Source organism: Elephantulus edwardii, unplaced genomic scaffold (assembly GCF_000299155.1).
Source record: "Elephantulus edwardii isolate Elephantulus edwardi_28Jun2011 unplaced genomic scaffold, EleEdw1.0 scaffold00159, whole genome shotgun sequence".
In the NCBI taxonomy this organism is placed as follows: domain Eukaryota; kingdom Metazoa; phylum Chordata; class Mammalia; order Macroscelidea; family Macroscelididae; genus Elephantulus; species Elephantulus edwardii.
Window position 1 is genome coordinate 4,479,842 of NW_006399909.1, and position 10,670 is coordinate 4,490,511.

Here is a 10,670-nt window from a genome sequence, read left to right on the forward strand (position 1 = left end):
TAGGGATGCTATGAGTTGCCTATGACTTGACGACACTTAACAGCAACAACAGCAACATTATATATGGTGTTCACTCAGCTTCTTGAATATACATTTCATCATTCTTCATTATGCTCAGTAAGTTTTCTTCTAATAATTTTTTCACAACTTTTTTAGTGTCTTGACTTGCTTCTTCTTGTTCTGGGTTTCTGAATATGCACAAGTTATTTCTCTTGATGGTGTCCCACACTATTCTTAGGTTTTCTTCTTTTTCCTTCATTTTTGATTCTGCTTTTTATTTTAGTATAGCAGTAGTGACATTCTATCTTCTATTTTACTTGTTCTGTGTTCCATCTCTTCAACTCTGTTCATGTGTCCCTCCATCATGTTTACAGCATCTGAACCATTTGACCTCAGATTTTCAATTGTTGTTTCTTGTTCTTCCAGAGCCATTAGTGCCTTTTTTTTTGTTTTATATGTTCATAGGGCCGCTATTAGTTGTAATTGATTCAATGGAACAGAACAATAATAACAACAATAACAACCAATCTTTGCAGTCCAAAATTAACCAAACATGCAACAAAAGTTGTTGTTATGGGTATTCAAGTTGAGTATGATTCATAGTGACCCTATGAACAAAATACCTGAACCCTGTTCTATCTGTGCCATTCTCCCACTTCCTAACACATAGAGCCCATTATAGCAGTCACTTCATCAGTCTACCTGGTTGAGGATCTTCCTCTCCTCTGCTGACCTTTCAGCCTTCCTATTATCATGTCCTTCTCCAAGAAATAACCCCTCCTAGAAACATACCCGAAGTATTGAGGTGAAGCCTCATTCTTGCGCCAAAGAGCACACTGACTACACCTTATGCAAGATATATTTATTCATTCTTTCTACCATCGGTGGAACGTTCAGTGCTATTATTCAACACCACTGCTCAGAGGCATCAATTTTTCTTCTGTCATCACTGTCCAGCAATCAGAGGAATAGCAAGTGATCAGAAAGACTATGCCTGACTCAGATGCAGCTTAGTCCTCAAACTGACATTATTAATCCTCAATAACTGCAGATTTCCCCAGTGACACATTGACCTTGGAAAATCTGCAGTGTCAGATGAGACTCTGAACATTTCAATAAAGCATCAGTCACCCATTATTATTTATGCATCTTGCCTGAAAATTCACCAAATTTCATACTGCAAATGTTATTAGGAATCCTTTATATCTTCTTCTTTGGCAATCATGTTACGTGTATACACTTGAAAGTTAAAATTATTAAACATCCCTTGGACTGCCAGGAGAACAAACAAGTCTATCTCAGAGAGGGTGAAATCAAGTGTCTCCTTAGAGGCAAGCATTTTGAAGCACCATCTCACATACTTTGGGCATGTGGTGAGGAGGTACTGGTCTTTGGAAAAGGAAATAATGCTTATAAAGTTTGAGCTATAGCACAGGAAATGAAGAACCTAGATGAGATGGATTGATACAGTAACTGAGGCAATGGGATTCGGTGTGTCAGAGTCAGTGAGACTGGCTTAGGATAGAGCGATGTTCAGAGCTATTGTGCATAGGGTCATGATGACTCGGGCAACTCAGTGGTACATAACAATAACAATATTAATAAATATTCCTTGTATGTGTATTGATAGAATCCATATACTCATAGACTTACTTTGAAGCATCATTCTTGAAATATTTTTATAATTAATACTTCATACAAGTAAAGTTTTGTTGATTTAAAACGTGTACAGTTACAAGAAAATGTTATATATTCAAGTTATGGTGCTGGATGAGTCTTACACATACCATGGTTTGCCAAGAAAACAAATAGGTCTGTCTTGGAGAGGATGGAATGAAGTTTCTCCTTGGAGGCTAGGATTTGGAAGCTCAGTCTCACATACTTTGGACATGTGTCCAGGAGAATTCCTTGGAGAAGGACATCATGCTCAGAAGGGTGGAGAGACAGCACAGGAGAGGAAGACCCTAGAGGAGATGGATTGATACGGTGACTAGGACAATGGAGGTAGGTGTGTCAGAGTCAGTGTGACTGGCTCAGGACAGGGCAGGCTTCAGAGTTGTTGTATATGGGGTCTCTATGAGTTTCAGGTGACTCAATGACAAATAACAACAACAACAACATCAACAACAATAGTCAAGTGAGATTCTAAGTTGATTGTGGCAAAAGGGATAGCATTACTGATGTCAGAAGCATCTTCACTAAAAGCAAAGTACAGTGGAGAAGTATTTACTTGATTTTTTTAATTGATTACGAAGACTATGTAGACTATAACAACTTAAGGCTAACATCTAGAAGAATGGGAATTAAATAACACCTCATTGTGGTCTTGTGAAATCTAAGCATAAACCACAAAAAAGTTTTCTCAGCAGAACAAAGAACACTGCATAAGTTAAAATCAGGAAAGCTCATGTGTCAAGTTTTTATCCTTTCTAGATACCTACACACTTTCTATATGCTAGAGAAAATAATTTAAGAATGTATACAATATACATGTTGGGTGGAACTTCCTAATTAAAACAAGCTTGGAAGCAGGAGTGGCTTCCACTTCTGTATATAGCTTTTCTCCAGAAACTCTATGAACCTGAAGAAAAGAAGAAAGTCATGAAGTGTTGAGGACTTTCATTTATAGGGTCGCTATGAGTCACCTATGGCTTGACAGCACTTAACAACATAGAGAGAGGTGAGTTGGCCTAGTGGATCAAAAGTGATGCTACCAAGCCAAAGGTGGGTGACTCTAATCTGTGGCCCTCAGACCTGTTTTTTATTGTTTTTTGTCAAACATTCTTCTGGGCCGTATAGCTCTGGTGTGTCCACTTGCCATACAGAGGTAACTTGTGGTCGCTGTGAAGCTGAACACTGTGATACTGATGTGTCAAATGCGATAATGGTTACCCATAGTTGATGGTATTGGGTGAAGCTCCTCGATTAAAACAAGCTTGGCAGCAGGAGTGGCATCCACTTCTGTAAATAGCTTGCCTCAGAAACCCTATGAACCTGGAGAAAGGATAGAAGTGACACAAATGCTGAGGACTTTCATTCAAAGGGTCACTATGAGTTGTCTATGACTCAAAGACACTTAAGAACTATAGCAATAAATATAAAGAAAACGTAGACAACAGAATTGGAGAAATATTGAAGTTTTCAATTGTTTAGTTTTACTTGGTTTCATAATGGTAATAACAATCAAGAAATCAAAATATATTGCATTGAAGAAATCTGATTTCCAGTACTTGTCTAAAATTCTAAAGAGCAATGACTTAAGTTTAAAAAGGTATGCCTGATTTAAATGGCATTTTCACTCATTGCTTATGCATCAGAAAGTTGACAGAAGAAGAACCAATGCCTTTGAATTACGGTGATGGCAAAGAGCATTGAACGTTGATCTTTTGGACTGCTAGGCATGGGAAGGGGACAAAATAAAACAAAATAAAACCAAAAAACCCCAAACCCTAAACACAAACAAAAACAAACTCAAAACAACAGCAAATCTACCTTGAAGAAAGTAGAGCCAAAGTGCTCCTTCAAGACAAGAATAACGGAACTTCTCATTTTCCTGGACATATTTCAGGATGAACCAGTCTCTGGCTAAAAAAAATAAATAAAATAAAATAAATTTAAAAAATAAAAATCTTGCTGGGAGAGTTAGACAGCCAGTGAAGGAAAGGAAAAACTTCAGAAGATGGGTTAACAAACATAATGAACAGAAATTGAGTTAGTGATTTTAGGAATTCTTACTTGAATATACTTAAAACATGTTCTAAAATACTAGAAAATCCCAGCAGTTCCGTGAGATTGGAGGCAGGGTTTCATTTTTAATAGTTAGGCAAGCCTGATGCCTGTGGCATGGGTGCTCTATGTTGAAACACAGGACATGTGATTAATGAATAAAAAGATAGGAAATGATCTTTGCCAGAAACATACAGTGGACTTGTTCTGCACAACTGATGTCAATAAAGCAGACAAGACTATCAGAATCTCTGCTCTTGTTAGAAATAATTTCCCTATCAATTAGGATTACAGAATCTAGGGGAAATCTGAACCAATAAAACTCTTGGTAATGAAACAGCAAATACTATTCTGTTCACTGTTCAAATTGACATTTTTTCCCCTTCTGTCTCCAACATAACTTTGCAATTATTCACCCTGTCAGTAGTTAACTGGATCATTTACAACACAGAAGAGAAGTGGTTTTACAATTGTATAGACAAAGGATTTGCTCTCATTCTTTGTTTTCAGCTGTGTGGAAAATTCATGATATGCCTGTTTATGACCTTTGAGATTGCTGAAAAGGCTTGAGTTGTATTTGTTTTTAAATCAAATCATTCTATTCATGGATATTCACTTTGTCAAAAATAGAAGAGGGATCTCTGTGGCATAGAATTCAGGAGATTGCTTTGCTAAACCAAAGGCTTAGAATCTAGTGGTTTGAATGTACCTTCTGGCTTTCCTGTGGGAGAAAGAAGAATAATCTCCTCTAATGCAATTTTTGTTGTTATTAGGTACCGTTGTGTGGGACTCAACCCATAGCAGGACCTCCTGTTAGTTTTCAGTCAGTTAATCATGTGTGAGGAGATTGTCCGTCTTTCTCCTGCTGTGTAACTGATGGATACAAACCACTTGCCTGTTGGTTGGTAGCACAGCTTCTCACCACTGGACACTAGCTCCCATTCTCTATGGGAGAAAGATGGGCAATCTCCTCTTGTGTGACTTAGAGCCCTGAAAACCAAATGGAGAGTTCACTATGAATAATTCTGACTTGACAAGAATTACTGAGTCAATGATACGCAAAATACTCTCATTCACTCCAAGTGAAGCAATCCTTATATAACCTTCCATATACTGACATCCATTATTAAACATGGACTGCATAAAAGAACAACTCAATCTCTCTTGGAGGAAATACAAACAGGGCAAAGAAAATGAAACTTCTCACATAATTTGGACATGTCAGAAGAAGCCAGTCTTTGGAAATAGACATTATTCTGAGAAACAGGGTAAAGTCTAATGTGTTAAACATAGAATCACTGTGAGTTATAATCAGCTCATGATCAGGTCATTTAACCTAACAGTTACAGATGAATACTCAAGATATCAAGAAGTGTAGTTCTCAAAACCTGATGTAAATATGGCATCATGAAATACTGATATCTACAAACTGAGATTTTTTTATTCATATATATCAATTGTAGGTATATCGCATATGACATAGACATGGGCATTCCATGAAAAAGAAGCAAAATCTAGAAAACAACTGAGTTGGTGGTCAATGGGGATAATAAATTAACACACACCATAAAAATAAAGATCCTCCTGAGGCAGATAATTATCCTAGTAGTTGTTTTTGTGTGCTGTCCAGTTGCCTGTGACCCAGGGCAAGCATATGCATAGCACCTCTGATGCCTGCCCTGTTCTGAGTCTGTCTCACTAATTCTGACATACCAACCCCCATGGCCCCAGTTACTGTATCAGTCCATCTCATCTGGGTCTTCCTCTCCTGTGCTGTCCCTCCACCCTTTCAAGAACGATGTCCTTCTCCAAGGACTGGCCTCGTGCCCAAAACATGTGAGACAGAGCTTCAAAATTCTAGCCTCCAAGGAGAAACTTGATTTCAATCTCTTCAAGACAGAACTATTTCTTTTCTTAGCAGTCCATGGTACGTTCGAGACTCTTCTCCAGCACTACCCCTCAAAAGCATCATTTTTTTTTCCTTTCTTCTGTCGTCCTTAGTCATTGTCCAGTTCTTTAAAGCATAACAACTAATCATGAAGACCGCAGCCTGGATTAGGCACACCTTTGTCTCTAGACTGACTTTGTTGCTTTTCAGCACTCTTAAGGAGCCCCTGATAGCATATTTTCCCAATATAATAATATTTTGATTTCTTGACTGCTGATGTTAGGAGTGTGGACTGGGGAGCTGAGTAAGCTGTAACTGTTACAACCCCAATCTCTTTTCCATTTATCATGGTGCTGTGAGAATCTTTGCTTTTTGTAATGTGGAACTTCAAATTCATAGAGAAGACTACAGTACTTGAGCTTCCGCAGCAAGTGCTTCAGGTCTTCATCAGTTTCAGCAAGCAAGGTTGTGCCATCTGCACTTATTTTATTTACCTTACATTTTAAATCCTTTATTCTGCTTTCTTGGAGGATCTATTATGCATTGGACACACTCTCAGATTTAATTTTGTGAGTGACAGTACATCCTTGGTTCTTATGTGATATATTCTATACTACCTATCATGTGTAAGGATTGTAAAAATACTGAACTGTCTTTCCTCCCAGTACAATTTGCGCATAGTAATTACTTATAATTTTAGCAGTCATATTTAGTAAAAAATCATTTTAAAATTATGACATTCAATTGCTACTTAATTTTACAGGATCATAGTAAAACCTTTGTCTAAACTAAATTTGTAAAGTATGAAATATTTTATTTCTTATGAGAGCTGGGCTATGCTTTTCCTAGTTTTGATACATATTCTTTCTCAAGACAGTATATATCTAGTAGCATCTGACTCATAATTGACCCTCTCTGGAGTTTCCAAACCTATTACATACTAGCACTCTAGAAATTCTCTCCTTTGGTTTCAATTTAAAATAAAGGTGCACTTGAATATTTCAACCCTACAATTTTCTAAACCATCGGATGTAAGGTTCTAGGAAGAGAAAACCTCCTTTATCAAACTCTAATCATTATTCTTTTCTATAATTCATATAAACCAGGAAAAATTAATAAGTCACATGGAGGACTTTTATGGAAAGAAAAACAATTGACACAAAGCACTTTTGAGATGCAATTTTATTTTTTCACTAACAGATAAGGCTGTAGCTATAGAATTCTTGCTATTTCAAAGTGATTCTATACAACAGAGTATAGAACTGCCCTGCAGTCTTATAGTGCTTCCAACACTTGAATTATTTTTGTTTTGCATTTTTCAAAAATTATAGAGTAAAATTTTGAAGATCAAATTGGTTCACCATTAGATCATTTATAGATATTTTATTAATTACAATACCCACAGTGCAATTCTACTCTTTATACGTTCATTTGTTTGGGGTTTTTTGTTTTCTTCTGGTTCTGTGTTTTTAATCTTTTTACTCTACTCCTCCTTGCCTTGTAGGCTTTAGCCCTGGAAATAATGTGCTGGGTTTTTTTGTTTTGTTTTGGTTTTTTGAGCATTTTTATTGTTATGTTTTGTTTTGTTTTATGTTTTAAGGCCAAAAATCTTTAAGGATAAAAAATGTCACATCTTTCTCCCAAATGTGGCTGATGAATTTCAGGTGCTAATCTTTCAGCTAGCAGCCAGATACTTAATACTGTGCAAGTGCTACTATTCCCCATCAAAGGTGCCCTAACATAATATATAATTTGTCTTCTAATCCAAAACAGGTTTCTATAAAATCTCACAAGGATCATCAGCTTTCTGTCTTGTTATATACAACTATCTCTCATAAATTTACCATATTGGCACTAAGGTTTTGGTTTTGCAAATTAATATTTATGGTTCCAAAAACTATCTGAATGGATTAAGTTTGCTTGTAAGTAATGACACACAAAAACAGTGTTAGAAGGTATAGTGTACGCTATAAACTAGACTATGCCCTGCTTCCCTCTGTACCTATGACATCTCTATTCTTCATTATTTAACATAAAACTCCTATAAGATTTTAATTTCAAATGGCAGGAAAAGAATAAAGAGAATATACCATTTGCCTTGTAAGAAATATAAGAAATGGCTAACCTTGCTTGTTGAAACTGAGGAGGGCCTGAAGGGCTTTCTGAAGATGGTCAAGGACTGTAGTATTCAATATAGATTAAAGCTCAATGTCAAGAAGAAAAAGATTCTCACCGCTGGCAGCACCAAGACAAATGATGAAGAGATTGAGGTTGTTAACAGTTAAAGCTTGCTCAGCTCCACAATCAACACTCAACACAAGCAGTCAGGAAATCTAAAGACTAATTTTATTAGGTAAATCTGCTGTCAGGGATTTCTCCAGAGTTTTGAGAAGCAATGAATTGTAAAAGGCTTCAGGCGCATGCTTCAGGCTCTCATTGGTTCCCAGCAAGAGGCTTCCAGACAGCAAAAGAGAACTCTGAGCCTTCCCACACCAACACAGAAAGAACCAAATAAACTAGGAGAAAACGAAAAAAAAAAAAGATTTTTGGGAAAAATATATTTTTTTGAAAACTTCTGACTCTCCATACACTCTAATCTTCTTTTGATGCTTCCTACAGTGTTTAAGATCTTGCCTGTAGCATCTCTCATTATTACAACTTAAGGCTTTAGTTGGTTTTTCAATTATTTCAGCTTGAGTAATGGTGAGAGAATCCTTCTCTGTTTAGTTTCTAATTACAGTTCTGTACACATCCTGTTATAACACTTTGTTTTGACTTCTTGAGCTGTTCTTTGATCATCTGTTCAGTTATTTTACTTTAACATCTCATCTATTTGTTTTGTTTGGCTTCTTGACACTCTAGTTCAATTTTCTTTTCCTTGAGATTTTTTTTTTAATTTTCAGTTGGTTCACCTACAAAGTTCTGAGTTTCTCCTGATGTCCATGCTGGGCTTTTTTATTTTCCCCTCTCTTTGGTAATGACCTTTTTGCTGTGTTCATGAATGATATCCTTGATGCCATCCCATATCATGGAGTCTTCCATCATTGCTGCTCTGTCCCTCACACTTAATCTTAAGGTGATTTTTAAATTCATGTGGGTTAGACCCAAGGTAATATTTGTGTTCTTGTGGAATTGTTTTAATTTTTTCAGCCTCTATTTAAACTTGAACAGGAAATATTCTATTACACCATCAAGATCTAGATTGATATTAACTGCTAATACTGATTTTCTCCGATGATTTCTTCTAAAAACATAGTCTGTATTATATCTGTGTAGTCCATTAGATGAGGTCCATGTATAAAGTTGCTGTTTGTGAAAACAAATAGGTCTGGTTTGGAGAAGGTAAAACCAAGGTTTTCCTGGGAAGCTAAAATTTTGTAACTTTATCTCGCATACTTTGGGCATGTTGCTAGGAGGACTAGTCCTTAGAGAAGTGGAAGAGGAAGGCCTTGTATAAGATGGGATGATATAGTAACTAGAACAATAGGGGTTTGTGTATCAGAGTCAGTGAGGCTGGCTTAAGACAGGGCAGGCTTCAGAGCTTTTGTTGCTATGTGTCACAGGGAACTTGAAGGAACATAACAACATGTTCTACTTCCCTTCCTTTATCAAATCTTAACTGAACTGTAAGATTTATTATGAAGAATATGACATCAGGATGGAAAAAAAACTCGTAGATGATCCAGCCTTACTTGGTCAAAGTAAAGAAGACCTAAAACATCTGTTGTAGAAGAGTAAAGACTATAACTTTCAATATTGGTTATGTCTTAAAAGCAAGAAAGCAAAATCCTCACCACAGGACCAGAAGGCAATATTATAATAGACAGAAAAAGGATTGAAATTGTCAACAATTTCATGATAATTGAAATCACAATCAACAAACACCTTTAGAATCAGCAGTCAAGAAATAAAAAAATTTATTTTATTTGGGAAATCTGCCATCAAGGACCTCACTAAAGTTCTAAGGTGCAACAACAATTAGTTTAAAGACTAAGTTTTGCTTAATATGATCCCATAATCAGTTTAATTACTTGATATGCTTTTGAAAGTTTAACAATGAATTAACAATGATAAAAGAATTGATGTTTCTGAGTTGTGATGTTAAAGAAGAGTACTCAATATCACATAGACTGTCAAACCACCTAAATATACCTTGACCCTAAATAATCACTAGTTTCTACTTACAGGTGTTCCTCCTCTTTTGTGTTTCCAAATTTGAGTACATAGCCTCAGTTGCCATATGACTAGTCTACTATAAGTGTGTTCTGCTGTACATAGGGTTTTCAAAGGCCTGTTATATTTTCAAAGTGGATGGCAAATTCTTCTTTGTAGTCTGTTTTAATTTCGATGCCTGGTTTTAGAAAAATATCTGACAGATAAGCATTTTTCCCAGCAGATGAAAGACACTTCCCTTCCAGACATAATCAATACATTCACTGTACCTCCCTAACCAAACATGTGTGCTTGTCTCTTCTCTTTCCCTGCTACCCCACCATTTCTTGCACTTCCTCCTACTTGATCAATCTTGCTCTTTCCTGGTCACCTCTTAATATGATAGATTAGTTCACAAGTCACTTCTGTGAGGTCTTGCACCACACATTGTTCCTGGTCTGTCATGCTGTCGTCTGTCTCTTGTTTAGGAGGATAGAAGACCAAATCCCCTGTACCAACTTCAGGGAAATATTTTGCTTGAGTCAATGTTGAGGGAAATTCCTTGTCAATGAGCTTCCACTAAGTTTTGTGACTTAGTGTCTCTGTTTACACTGCTGTCACAATGTGATGATTTCCAAGGTCTGGACAGGACTCTTCTACATCTGATATGGTGGTTCATGTGTTAACAAAGTCGTGCCAAGAAATTTGGAGGACAACTACTTGTGCAATTGACTGGAAGATACTCATATTTATTGCCATTCAAAAAAAAATGTTTTCCTACAAAAAAATGGAAATTACCAAACAAAATCACTAATATCACACACTAGCAAAATCCTGCTGAAAATCATCCAGAAATGACTAGAACAGTACATTGACAGAGAACTATTAGAACAAGCTGAGTTTA